This window comes from Tachysurus vachellii, chromosome 19 (assembly GCF_030014155.1).
Source record: "Tachysurus vachellii isolate PV-2020 chromosome 19, HZAU_Pvac_v1, whole genome shotgun sequence".
NCBI lineage: Eukaryota > Metazoa > Chordata > Actinopteri > Siluriformes > Bagridae > Tachysurus > Tachysurus vachellii.
The window spans coordinates 18,679,676-18,692,966 of record NC_083478.1 but is presented as its reverse complement, the minus strand read 5'-3'; positions in this window follow the sequence as shown (position 1 = coordinate 18,692,966).

Genomic DNA, 13,291 nt, shown 5'->3' with positions numbered 1-13,291 from the left:
TTGTAGTCCTTCCAGCTCTGATCCTGAGATGCTTCACTTTGGCTTCAGACTGACTATGACTTCATTTTTCTTAAAAGCCTTAAAAAGTCTCGACACCCCGTTTGGACTTTGCAGTTTACGGCGTCTTTATGCCGCATTTATGTGGCATTCTGAGCCTGCTTATGTGATTAGGGTCCTTCTAATGCGATTAACACAGATTTGCCACAAGGTCAAGCAAACGTTCAAGCGGCCGCTCGGTTCCTGTGATCTTTAAAGGGTCCGGGATAAATTTCTACACAATGTCGCTCTAGCAAGACCGAGTGTGTTATATTCTGGTACTTCAGGGTCACGTGTCAACATTAGCAGTTATTGTACTTTGTATAGATAACGAGTCCTGTTAAACCTGCATCAGTAGCTTTACCTATATGTAAAACCTGTCAGTTTGACAGCTCATTTTAACATCTATATAGTATGTAGAATCAAATAAAACTAATTCATCAGGTGTGAATAAGACTTAATCAACATCTACCATCTGCCTTTATCCTTCGACGTGCTCATGAACGATCCCTCAGTGGCAGGGCCGGCCCTGGCCAATTTGCTGCCCTAGGCAAGATTTCACCTGGTGCCCCTGTAATCACAGACAATTGTGTTCCGATCATTTTGTTCATAAACTTACACAGAAACAAACTGCACAGCTTTGTCCTGTTTTTCTTTATTTTGAAAATATTTTGGAAACACACACAAACTATATATATAAAAAAAAAATCTATATTACGGAGACCTTGCTTTCCTTGCCTTTCTTACAGCAATAAAATATATATAATAAATATATAAATAAAATACTTCTCAGGTAATAAAATATATATATACATATATATTAATATATATATTAATAAAAATAATAATTTGGGCGCACGGGCGCCCCTAGTGGTGGGCGGCGCCCTTAGCATTTGCCTATTCTGCCTATTCTCAGTAGGCCGTGAAGCTGAAAGCGTTGTTTTTCCCAACTGAAACTTTATCTACAACATCTGCAGCGTATTAGTGATTGCCACATATTTCTCCTTACTGTAGAAATCCTGAACTCTGGAGCTTTTCAGAGACACGTAGGACCGGCGCTTTGAGGGTCCATGAATATTTCAGAGAAGAGAAACTTGAATTGAAGCTTTATGGCTTGCATTAATAACCAGAATGAGGCTTTGGTAAGACTTTTGACTCTCGACTGATGTATAGCTCATACCAGGGTTTTACTATTACAGTCACGGGTATAAATATTTAAACTGAGACGTGTCCGAGGTTCTACATACCCTAACCCTAACCCTTTCCTGCCTTTACATCATCCGACCTCATCCGAAACCTCGTTTTCACCACATAATCAGCATAAATTTATTGACCGACGCAGACTGCACAGACACTCTGACTATCTGGAGATGCGTTTATAGAAAACGCTGTCTGACCGAATCCTTAGCTCTAAGTGCTGAGAGATCTCAGATCTGTTTAGCATCTCGGTCCATCTAAATGTGTTTGGGTGGCTGAGGCGAGGCGAGATGCTGTGGAGTTCAGAAGGAATCGAGAGCGTAAATGACTCGTGTGTCAATTAAAGGAGTTCAGTAATGAATCTATAGATAGGATGAATATTAGCAGAATTTTTTTGGAAAGGTCAAGTGAGGTTACAAACAGAAAGCAAAGAATAGTGGATATGTGGAAAACATATTTAATACTAGAGATAAATAATTGATGAGAGAGAGAGAGAGAGAGAGAGAGAGAGAGAGAGAGAGAGAGAGAGAGAGAGAGAGAGAGAGACAAACATGCAGAGGGAGAGATATGCAAAGAGAGAGAGAGAGAAAGAGAGAGAGACAGGGAGAGAGGGAGAGAAAGAGAGAGAGAGAGAGAGAGAGAGAGAGAGAGAGAGAGAGAGAGAAACAGAGAGGCAGAGGGAGAGATATGCAAAGAGAGAGAGAGACAGAGAGAGAGAGAGAGAAAGAGTGAGAGAGAGAAATAGACAGGCAGAGGGAGAGATATGCAAAGAGAGAGAGACACAGAGAGAGAGAGAGACAGGCAGAGAGGGAGAGAAAGAGTGAGCGAGCGAGAGAGAGAGAGAGAGAGAGAGAGAGAGAGAGAGAGAGAGAGAGAGAGAGAGAGAGAGAGAGAGACAGGGAGAGAGGGAGAGAGAGAGAGAGAGAGAGAGAGAGAGAGAGAGAAACAGAGAGGCAGAGGGAGAGATATGCAAAGAGAGAGAGAGAGAGAGAGAGAGACAGAGAGAGAGAGATAAAGAGTGAGAGAGAGAAATAGACAGGCAGAGGGAGAGATATGCAAAGAGAGAGAGACACAGAGAGAGAGAGAGGGAGAGAAAGAGTGAGTGAGAGAGAGATAGGCAGAGAGAGAGAGAGAGAGAGAGAGAGAGAGAGAGAGAGAGAGAGAGAGAGAGAGAGAGAGAGAGAGAGAAAGAAACAGAGAGGCAGAGGGAGAGATATGCAAAGAGAGAGACACACAGAGAGAGAGACAGAGAGAGAGAGACAGAGAGAGAGACAGGGAGAGCGGGAGGGAGAGAGAGGGAGAGAGAGAGAGAGAGAGAGAGAGAGAGAGAGAGAGAGAGAGAGAGAGAGACATTGAGTTTTCAATGAACGAATGACGGCTCTGATCCATAGCAGTGGTGTTTGGCTGTACAGTATCTCACACCTGCAGGCTGTATAATGTTATGTGCTGAGAGTTTATAGGAGCATCACTTTGCTGCCTCCGACAGACCAGAAGGAGAGAGACTGTGAGAGGGAACGAGGGAAAATAGAAAAGGGAAAAGGAATGAAAGTAGGTCATCATCAGCGAGCCTGGCTTCACATCTCTCTCCAAACTGCTCCACATCTCTCTTCACACTGCTCCACTGCATGTGTCTGCCATAAGAGGGAGATAAAAACCAAATTCGGCATTGAGCTGACAGACAGGAAACCCCTTATTGTCCACACACACACACACACACACACACACACACACATACACGCTACATGCTGGTAAGTAACATTAATCATTAATAGCAAAAAACAAATCTAAACAAAAGCGAGACTCTTTCTTTTCTCGTTGTTTGCCTCATGACTCCACATCAGTTCAATTCTGGATTCTGATTATAAAAGTTGTTCATTTATTTATTTCATTATTGTTTAATGACTTGTAAAGTAATTCTAGCCGTAAGGTGCATATTAACATCATAATAATAATAATAATAATAATAATAATAATAATAATAATAATAATAATAATATTTTTTTTTATTTTTTTATTTATTTATTATTTTTATTATTATTATTTTTATTATTATTATTATTATTATTATTATTATTTTTATTATTTATGGAAGGAGTCTCCAATGTCAACATGTAACAATCAGACATTACATTTTCCAATATGATCTTCAGGATGGAGGACTTGGTAACCTGACTTGGTAACCAGGTAACCTCTGGTTGCCTGGTAACCTGAATTGCTCTTTTTTTTATGATTAGCTACAAGAAATAAAGGGAGCAGCTGATGAAGGAGAAACTGTTTTTAGATGCAATAACATGAGTGATTACTGGTTTTGAAGTCAGTTTCCCACATTAAATGGAGTAGTTATTGTCAGAGGAAATATTATTAAATATAAATAATTCAACTCTGATGTTTCCATTTTATGACATTTAGCAGACATTGTTATCCAGAGCGACTTATATCATTTTTATTTAAATGAGAAATTATGGGTTAAGGGCCTTGCTCAGGGGCCCAAGGGTGGCAGTTTGATGGACCTGGGATTTGATCTCACAACCTTCTCTGTTTTTTAACCACTTTGTCTTTTGTGCAATTTCTAGCTATAAAATCTAATAGAATATATAAAAGCTCAGGTCCGTCACAGATCCGTTACTGATTAGTGAACTCATCACGAGAGTTAAGCAGACGATCTGTTTTATATTCAGGATCCACGCTGTTGATTCTTGACGGTGATAAACCGCAATCATTGTGATGGTGATGATAACTGACACGCAACGTACGGCATGGCGACACGGCTTCAGCCTGCCAACACTTCCTCTGCAGAGTTCATGAGCAAACCTCAAATCAAAAGGTTCCCTCACTTCTGGCTGCTGACTCATCAGCTTCTAAGGAAGGACAAAAGCCAGAAAGAAAGAAAGAACGAAAGAAAGGTTGTCAGTTTGCGCTAGATGAGAGAGAGGAAGTGAAGGAAGAGAGGTGGGAAGCGTGAGAAATCACAGTGGATTTGAGCTCGGCTAATTTTAGTCCCTGAACACGGTGGAGGAGGTTTACATAAGAAACACAGGAATGTGAGTGAAGAAACAGAAATCAGGAGAAACTTCTCAAGTTTTCTCTTACAGCTACAGTAGATCCGCAGGATTTCAAAGCGAGCTCCAAAAGTCCGGTCATGCCGAGATCTGGATGCCGTTTCGGTATTTATGCATGAGCAATAATTTTCCGTATCTAGCCGGAGTGGAGAGGGATCACAGGCAGTAGCTTTCAGCCTGCCAGGCTGTGCAGGGGGTTTTACAGGAACTCTGTGTGTTATATTTTCAGTATTTCAGTACTGTTACCACTGTAAAGCTGATTATTTTCCAAAAACTAAAATGCTTTTTCTTTTTTTGCACCACAGCAACTATTAGGATTTTTATTTCTCAAAGAATGACACGTCTTGCTTTTTTATCCCTTTATAGTATTATACTGAGGAGGCACTGTGGCTTAGTGGTTAGCACGTTCACCTCACACCTCCAGGGTTGGGGGTTCGATTCCCGCCTCCGCCTTGTGTGTGTGGAGTTTGCATGTTCTCCCCGTGCCTCGGGGGTTTCCTCCAGGTACTCCGGTTTCCTCCGCCGGTCCAAAGACATGCATGGTAGGTTGATTGGCATCTCTGGAAAATTGTCCGTAGTGTGTGAGTGCGTGAGTGAATGAGTGTGTGTGTATGTGTGCCCTGCGATGGGTTGGCACTCCGTCCAGGGTGTATCCTGCCTTGATGCCCGATGACGCCTGAGATAGGCACAGGCTCCCCGTGACCCGAGGTAGTTCGGCTAAGCGGTAGAAAATGAGTGAGAGAGTGAGTGAGTATTATACTGAATTATACAAAAAATCTTGCATATATAGTCAGATCCACTTGTGCCACAAACTCCATTTGCCACAGTGCACCACGGCCTGCAAACATGGCCACACAGGACTCACAACACGTACAACACACATACGAACTTCTACATTCAAAGTTTAGAGCCACCTGCATTATGATGCCTCTCCTGTACAGCGTGTAATCCCAGACGCAGATTTAGACTCGGACGTCTCTCGTATCTGTAAAGTTCATGACGTTACGAAGCCTTTGATGTATTTCCGCTAATCTTCTCTAACCGCTAACATCAACTGACCATTGCTTGTTTTGTTTTTGTTTTTTTTTGCCCTGTTTTTGCCTCACACTTTTGAATTCGTTCATCTGTTAATAAATACGATGTTTCCTGCACTGACATGTCTTTACCCCTACAAAGATCGATGTGCTCCGTCCCGTTCGTCGTAAAAGCTACAGCTTTACTGCTTACTGACTTATTACAAACATTACATCTATTTTAATCACACCAAATGGCTTCTAATTTACTGGATTGCCAATTTGTTAATCAAGGTTTGAAAACAAATTATTTCATACAATCCAACCCCCCACCCCACACCCATCCCCACCCCTGAGCTCCATTGTTTCCTGTTTCCTCTGTAAATGGTTTTCCTCCTTATTTTTTCAACACACTGCTCAAACCCCCTTCACCCAGCCGCGTGCTGCTCGGACACTCCTCTTACCCCACAAAAGGGCAGAATGAGATCATTGCTAATCAGCAGCTCAGGCTCCCTACGTGGGGTACATCTGAACAATAGCACACTCTGACAGCTCGTATTATACCATTCGGCTGCACTCCCTCGGGTTCTTCCACTTCCTGTGAATTAATAACATTTTCTATTTCTGGCTTCTACTCAGCTAGAAAAAGCAAACACTAGAAATCATCTGGTTTTATTTCATGCGGCTTAAATCGACGCAGCTCTATTAATACCTCAAATCTATTAATACCTAATATATACATATATATTTTAAATACGATAATACTCTATGTAAAATAAAATAAAGTGCTTGTAACGTGTGTGTGTGTGTGTGTGTGTGTTACTTAAATACTGCAATCTTAAGCTAACAGAAAATAAAGAAAGATTCCAACAAATCTAATTTAATTAAATATTTTGTCTTTTTCTAGTTACATTCATCCTCGTTGAACGTCTTGTTATCGCTCAGCAGCTATAAACGTACGGGTCTCTCACCAACTCTGATGTTAATTGGAGAAAAAAAAAATCCAGTTTGTTAGTAAAAAATTCCAAGAAATCTGTCCTGAATATTTTCACCAATGGAGACACTGGAGACTCCTTCACTTCACTCAGTCAGCAATTATACATCGTTCTTTGTCAACAGTATTGTGTTTCATCTGTTTATTAATAGTCTGGAGCATCTGTTTCATGGGAACCATAGAAACAATAACCTATTAGAACGAATGCGTTTATATAAACTACTGATTTATTTAGTCGCCACCGCTGTTTGCTTGTTCGAGTAAATTTCCGACTCATCAGAATAAAAAACTATTTACGGTATAAAATTTCAACCTCAAAGATTCCTTTATTGGGGGGCACGGTGGCTTAGTGGTTAGCACGTTCACCTCACACCTCCAGGTTTGGGGGTTCGATTCCCACCTCCGCCTTGTGTGTGTGGAGTTTGCATGTTCTCCCCGTGCCTCGGGGGTTTCCTCCGGGTACTCCGGTTTCCTCCCCCGGTCCAAAGACATGCATGGTAGGTTGATTGGCATCTCTGGAAAATTTGTCCGTAGTGTGTGATTGTGTGAGTAAATGAGTGTGTGTGTGTGCCCTGCGATGGGTTGGCACTCCGTCCAGGGTGTATCCTGCCTTGATGCCCGTTGACGCCTGAGAAAGGCACAGGCTCCCCGTGACCCGAGGTAGTTCGGATAAGCGGTAGAAAATGAGTGAGAGAGAGAGAGAGAGATTCCTATATTGGTAAAACAGTGTTTGGTAAAACTTCATCTCACCAGAGATCTCATGTTTCATGTAATGTTGATGAGTCTTAAAGTATTTCTGCCTTTGCACAGAAGACCAACCTGTCAAGAAAAGAGGAGTGTGATTTATTTCAGCCGTTGGACCGGAATGAGATTTTCCACCTGCTCTTCTAACGCTGTGCTATTTCTGCTCTGACTAACGTAAGAAGATTCCGGTCCTTCCTCTCGAATCGCTGTGCTTCACAACTCAAGCCAACAAGCATCACCCAAACCCACAGCAAGGGATTTTCTGAGTCGCTAATAGATTTTCATTAGATTAAGTACTGTATTCTTTTGGTTTAATTACATTTCCAGGGATACAGTTTCTTCTCTCGTCCAGACAATGACCGTATGCTATTAATCAATAGAATGGGTTCGATTTAAACTCCAGTCATTTTGGTGAATCATCCAAACAAACTGATCAGTGTAGGAAAGAGCTCTAAAGAATTATAATTATTTTGTATCTCCTCAGATTTTCCTCAGTAAAATAAAGACAAGTATGGTACAAGGTCTTTCCTTTACCTATTAGCTATTTAACAAAGAATAGTCGGTAGGTTAGCCTAGCAGGCTAAACTAGCATCGATTCCAGTAAGATAAATATATTTACGTTTTAAATGTAGATGTAGATTTATATCCATAGAGAAAAAGTCATGAGGAAAAAGTCCCTGAGACAACATGGAGAGAAAAACTTTCTGAGGAACCAAACTCAAAAGGATTTAGCATCTAAACGACGAAACCTAGCATAAAAAAAAACTCAGTTTTGCTCAGAGTTGATGTCATTGTAGGTTAAATCATATGTCCAGCTTGTGATTTTGTGACACAAAATAAGAAACGAAACAAACAAAAAAAAAAAAAAAACATAAACCAAGTATATTTCCTAACTTCTCTGAATAGTAGGTGAATAGTTTTTTTTCTTAGCAAAAATGAGCAGAAATTCCCATCAGTTTCAGGTACTGTTTTTCTCTGACCAAGAAAGAACCTAAAACCAAACAAGTTCTCTAAACCATGAAGGTCATGTCAGGACACCAAGAAAAAAGCATTTATATTACACAGTTACTATATTGCTGCCATCACACAGCTCCAGGGCCCTGATTCGATCCTGATCTCTTGTGCAGTTTTATGTGCTTTTCTCGTGTCAGTATGGGATTCCTCTGGGTCCTTACACCTCTCATAAACATTCCAGTATGTAGTTTAACTATGATAAATTGCCCTTAGGCATGGATTAGTGTTGCGAATAGCCGGACATTATTTCTATGGCATATTCCCACCTTACCGTCAAGATCCAGGGGTTCTTGTTACGCTGGACATTAAAACAGTGCATTAACGGAAGGAGATATTTGTTAGCCGCTGAGAATGTGAAGGGTTAAACAATGAAACCTGGAAGACTTATTGTTTACAACATTTGTATTTATTGTATCTTATCGTGGCAAATCTTTTATTGATAAGAAACCAGCCATTAGACACACCTATGTATCACATTTTTTAAGAAATGACATTAAAACCATCGATTATTTTTTGCTTGTTATTGGAACAACGGCCTCTTTCAAATGAGAGAAGAGCAGATTGTTGTTAATCATTTAATTTGGATTTCTCAGGTTTTCATAAATTCCATAAATATCCCAGGAGCATAGTGATATGCTCTGAGGCTTTTCTACATGCTTTAAGTAGGTCTTGTTATTCAAAGAGAATGATTCAATCAGTGCACTATAGCAGAAAATAAAAGTGAATGTTAGCAACTTACTGTACAAATGTTACTTCTCAACATCTGAGTACTTTATTTTGCTCAGACGCTCAGTAGTTGGATTGTAGTTGTATATATGTATGCAGTTTCCTGGACTATGATTTCATTTTAGCTTTGTTGACGGTGAACATGGTTACTGAGCATTTTGGTGAGATATTCTGCTGAAAAACAAACACGACAAACGAAATTAGCTCCTCTTTCTAATTATGTCTGTTCCGTGTCATTACGGCAGCAGGATACATTTTGTTTATGGCATGCTTTTATTTTTACTAGGGGTAATCTAGTCACGTGGCCTAACTGTGGCCTATAGCTTGTCATTAAAAGAAGTGTAAGTGGCCCTTTACACTGTACTTGCTCTAATTACAGCTTAAAAAGCTCTTCTAGTGTGCCTTACATGCAATTATGTTATTTAGTGTATGAAGCTGCTCAGACAAATTTGCAATTTTCTGCAGTAGTTTTGTCATACAAAAAAAATAAATAAATAAATAAATAAATATATATATATATATATATTTGTTAATATTAAATCTGTTTAATAAATTGATTAATATATATATATATATATATATATATATATATATATATATATATATATATATATATATATATATATATATTCATACGTATATTATATTTATATATTAATAAATTTATTAAAAAGATTTAATATTAACAAAAATATTTTTATTTTTAATTTAAAAGTAGCTTGTAATTTTATTTGAAATTTTAACTTGGAATGAAAATGGATTGGGGTGTGTGGGGAATGAGTTGTAAGGTCATTTAGGGACTGTCTCAAAATAATGAAAATAGTATAGTATTTATTTTTTAACACTATAACATTAAATGCATTCAGGAAACTCTTGTATGGAAACAACAACTTTGTGCAATAGTTCTAAACATTGTGCTACAGAAATGGTTATGGTTATGTCTATGTAATCCTAACCAAGGTAACTGATGCATTTTATTATCACAGGACTTGAAATTCATAATGCGTCTTTAAGACTCATTAGACCCCATTCACACCTGTACTTAGTGTTGTCTACTTACAATCCAACCCCCTAGGATGCAAGTTAGTACCAGGTGTGAACAGGATGATACCGTTCTGGGACTCTGGATCCATCCTGAGCTCGGGTTAATGTGTCACAGGATTTCGCATGTTGTCCATGTGGGCTTCAGAGCATGTGAGTAAGTGGATTTATTATGTCACATTTCCCCTGGGTGTGAATGTGTTTATGCATGGTAGCCCTATCCAGAAGGTATGCCCACCTCACACATAGAGCTCCCAGGGTAGACTCTGGAATAGAGTACTTACTAAAAATGAATGAATGAACGAATGAATGAATTAACAAATGAACGAATGAAAGAATGAACGAATTCCCAAATCATGGGTAGACTCTGGAATAGAGTACTTACTATGAATGAATGAATGAATGAATGAATGAATGAATTAACAAATAAATGAATTAATGAAGGCCCAAATCATGGGTAGACTCTGGAATAGAGTACTTACTATGAATGAATGAACGAATGAATGAATGAATTAACAAATGAATGAATTAATGAAGGCCCAAATCATGGGTAGACTCTGGAATAGAGTACTTACTAAAAATGAATGAATGAATTAATAAATTAATGAAGGCCCAAATCATGGGTAGACTCTGGAATATAGTAATTACTATGAATGAATGAACAAATGAATGAATGAATTAATGAAGGTACAAATCATGGGTAGACTCTGGAATAGAGTACTTACTAAAAATGAATGAATGAACGAATGAATGAATTAACAAATGAACGAATGAAAGAATGAACGAATTCCCAAATCATGTGTCGACTCTGGAATAGAGTACTTACTAAAAATGAATGAATGAATTAATAAATTAATGAAGGCCCAAATCATGGGTAGACTCTGGAATAGAGTACTTACTATGAATGAATGAATGAATGAATGAATGAATTAACAAATGAATGAATTAATGAAGGCCCAAATCATGGGTAGACTCTGGAATAGAGTACTTACTAAAAATGAATGAATGAATTAATAAATTAATGAAGGCCCAAATCATGGGTAGACTCTGGAATATATTAATTACTATGAATGAATGAATGAATGAATGAATGAATGAATGAATGAATTAACAAATAAATGAATTAATGAAGGCCCAAATCATGGGTAGACTCTGGAATAGAGTACTTACTATGAATGAATGAACGAATGAATGAATGAATTAACAAATGAATGAATTAATGAAGGCCCAAATCATGGGTAGACTCTGGAATAGAGTACTTACTAAAAATGAATGAATGAATTAATAAATTAATGAAGGCCCAAATCATGGGTAGACTCTGGAATATAGTAATTACTATGAATGAATGAACAAATGAATGAATGAATTAATGAAGGTACAAATCATGGGTAGACTCTGGAATAGAGTACTTACTAAAAATGAATGAATGAACGAATGAATGAATTAACAAATGAACGAATGAAAGAATGAACGAATTCCCAAATCATGTGTCGACTCTGGAATAGAGTACTTACTAAAAATGAATGAATGAATTAATAAATTAATGAAGGCCCAAATCATGGGTAGACTCTGGAATAGAGTACTTACTATGAATGAATGAATGAATGAATGAATGAATGAATGAATGAATGAATGAATGAATGAATTAACAAATAAATGAATTAATGAAGGCCCAAATCATGGGTAGACTCTGGAATAGAGTACTTACTATGAATGAATGAACGAATGAATGAATGAATTAACAAATGAATGAATTAATGAAGGCCCAAATCATGGGTAGACTCTGGAATAGAGTACTTACTAAAAATGAATGAATGAATTAATAAATTAATGAAGGCCCAAATCATGGGTAGACTCTGGAATATAGTAATTACTATGAATGAATGAACAAATGAATGAATGAATTAATGAAGGTACAAATCATGGGTAGACTCTGGAATAGAGTACTTACTAAAAATGAATGAATGAATGAATGAATGAATGAATGAATGAATGAATGAATGAACAAATGAATGAATTAATGAATGAATGAAGGCCCAAAACATGGGTAGACTCTGGAATAGAGTACTTACTAAAAATGAATGAATGAATGAATGAATGAATGAATGAATGTACGAATGAATGAATTAATGAATGAATGAAGGCCCAAAACATGGGTAGACTCTGGGTAGAGATATGGGTAGAGTACTTACTATGAATGAATGAATGAATGAATGAATGAATGAATGAATGAATGAATGAAGGCCCAAAACATAGGTAGACTCTGGGTAGAGATATGGGTAGAGCACTTACTATGAATGAATGAATGAATGAATGAATGAATGAATGAATGAATGAATGAAGGCCCAAACATGGGTAGACTCTGGGTTGAGATATGGGTAGAGTACTTACTATGAATGAATGAATGAATGAATGAATGAAGGCCCAAAACATGGATAGACTATGGGTAGAGATATGGGTAGAGTACTTACTATGAATGAATGAATGAATGAATGAAGGCCCAAAACATGGATAGACTATGGGTAGAGATATGGGTAGAGTACTTACTATGAATGAATGAATGAATGAATGAATGAATGAATGAATGCATGCCCAAACATGGGTAGACTCTGGGTAGAGTACTTACTATGAATGAATGAATGAATGAATGAATGAATGAATGAAGGCCCAAAACATAGGTAGACTCTGGGTAGAGATATGGGTAGAGCACTTACTATGAATGAATGAATGAATGAATGAATGAATGAAGGCCCAAACATGGGTAGACTCTGGGTTGAGATATGGGTAGAGCACTTACTATGAATGAATGAATGAATGAATGAATGAAGGCCCAAACATGGGTAGACTCTGGGTTGAGATATGGGTAGAGCACTTACTATGAATGAATGAATGAATGAATGAATGAATGAATGAATGAATGAAGGCCCAAAACATGGATAGACTATGGGTAGAGATATGGGTAGAGTACTTACTATGAATGAATGAATGAATGAATGAATGAATGAATGAATGCCCAAACATGGGTAGACTCTGGGTAGAGTACTTACTATGAATGAATGAATGAATGAATGAATGAATGAATGAATGCCCAAACAAGGGTAGACTCTGGGTAGAGTACTTACTATGAATGAATGAATGCCCAAACATGGATAGACTATGGGTAGAGATATGGGTAGAGTACTTACTATGAATGAATGAATGAATGAATGAATGAATGAATGAATGAAGGCCCAAACATGGGGAGACTCTGGGTAGAGTACTTACTATGAATGAATGAATGAATGAATGAATGAATGAATGCCCAAATCATGAAATCACGTTTATGGATTTAATATGGCACGTGTAAATTTTTTTTTCCACCTCTTTTTTTTCTACGTTTTGTTACATAACCGCCACTTTAGCGACGCTCCCTAACTCTCACGCCGAGCCTGTAAAGCCGCTAAGCTCCAGTGTAACAGTGACACTCC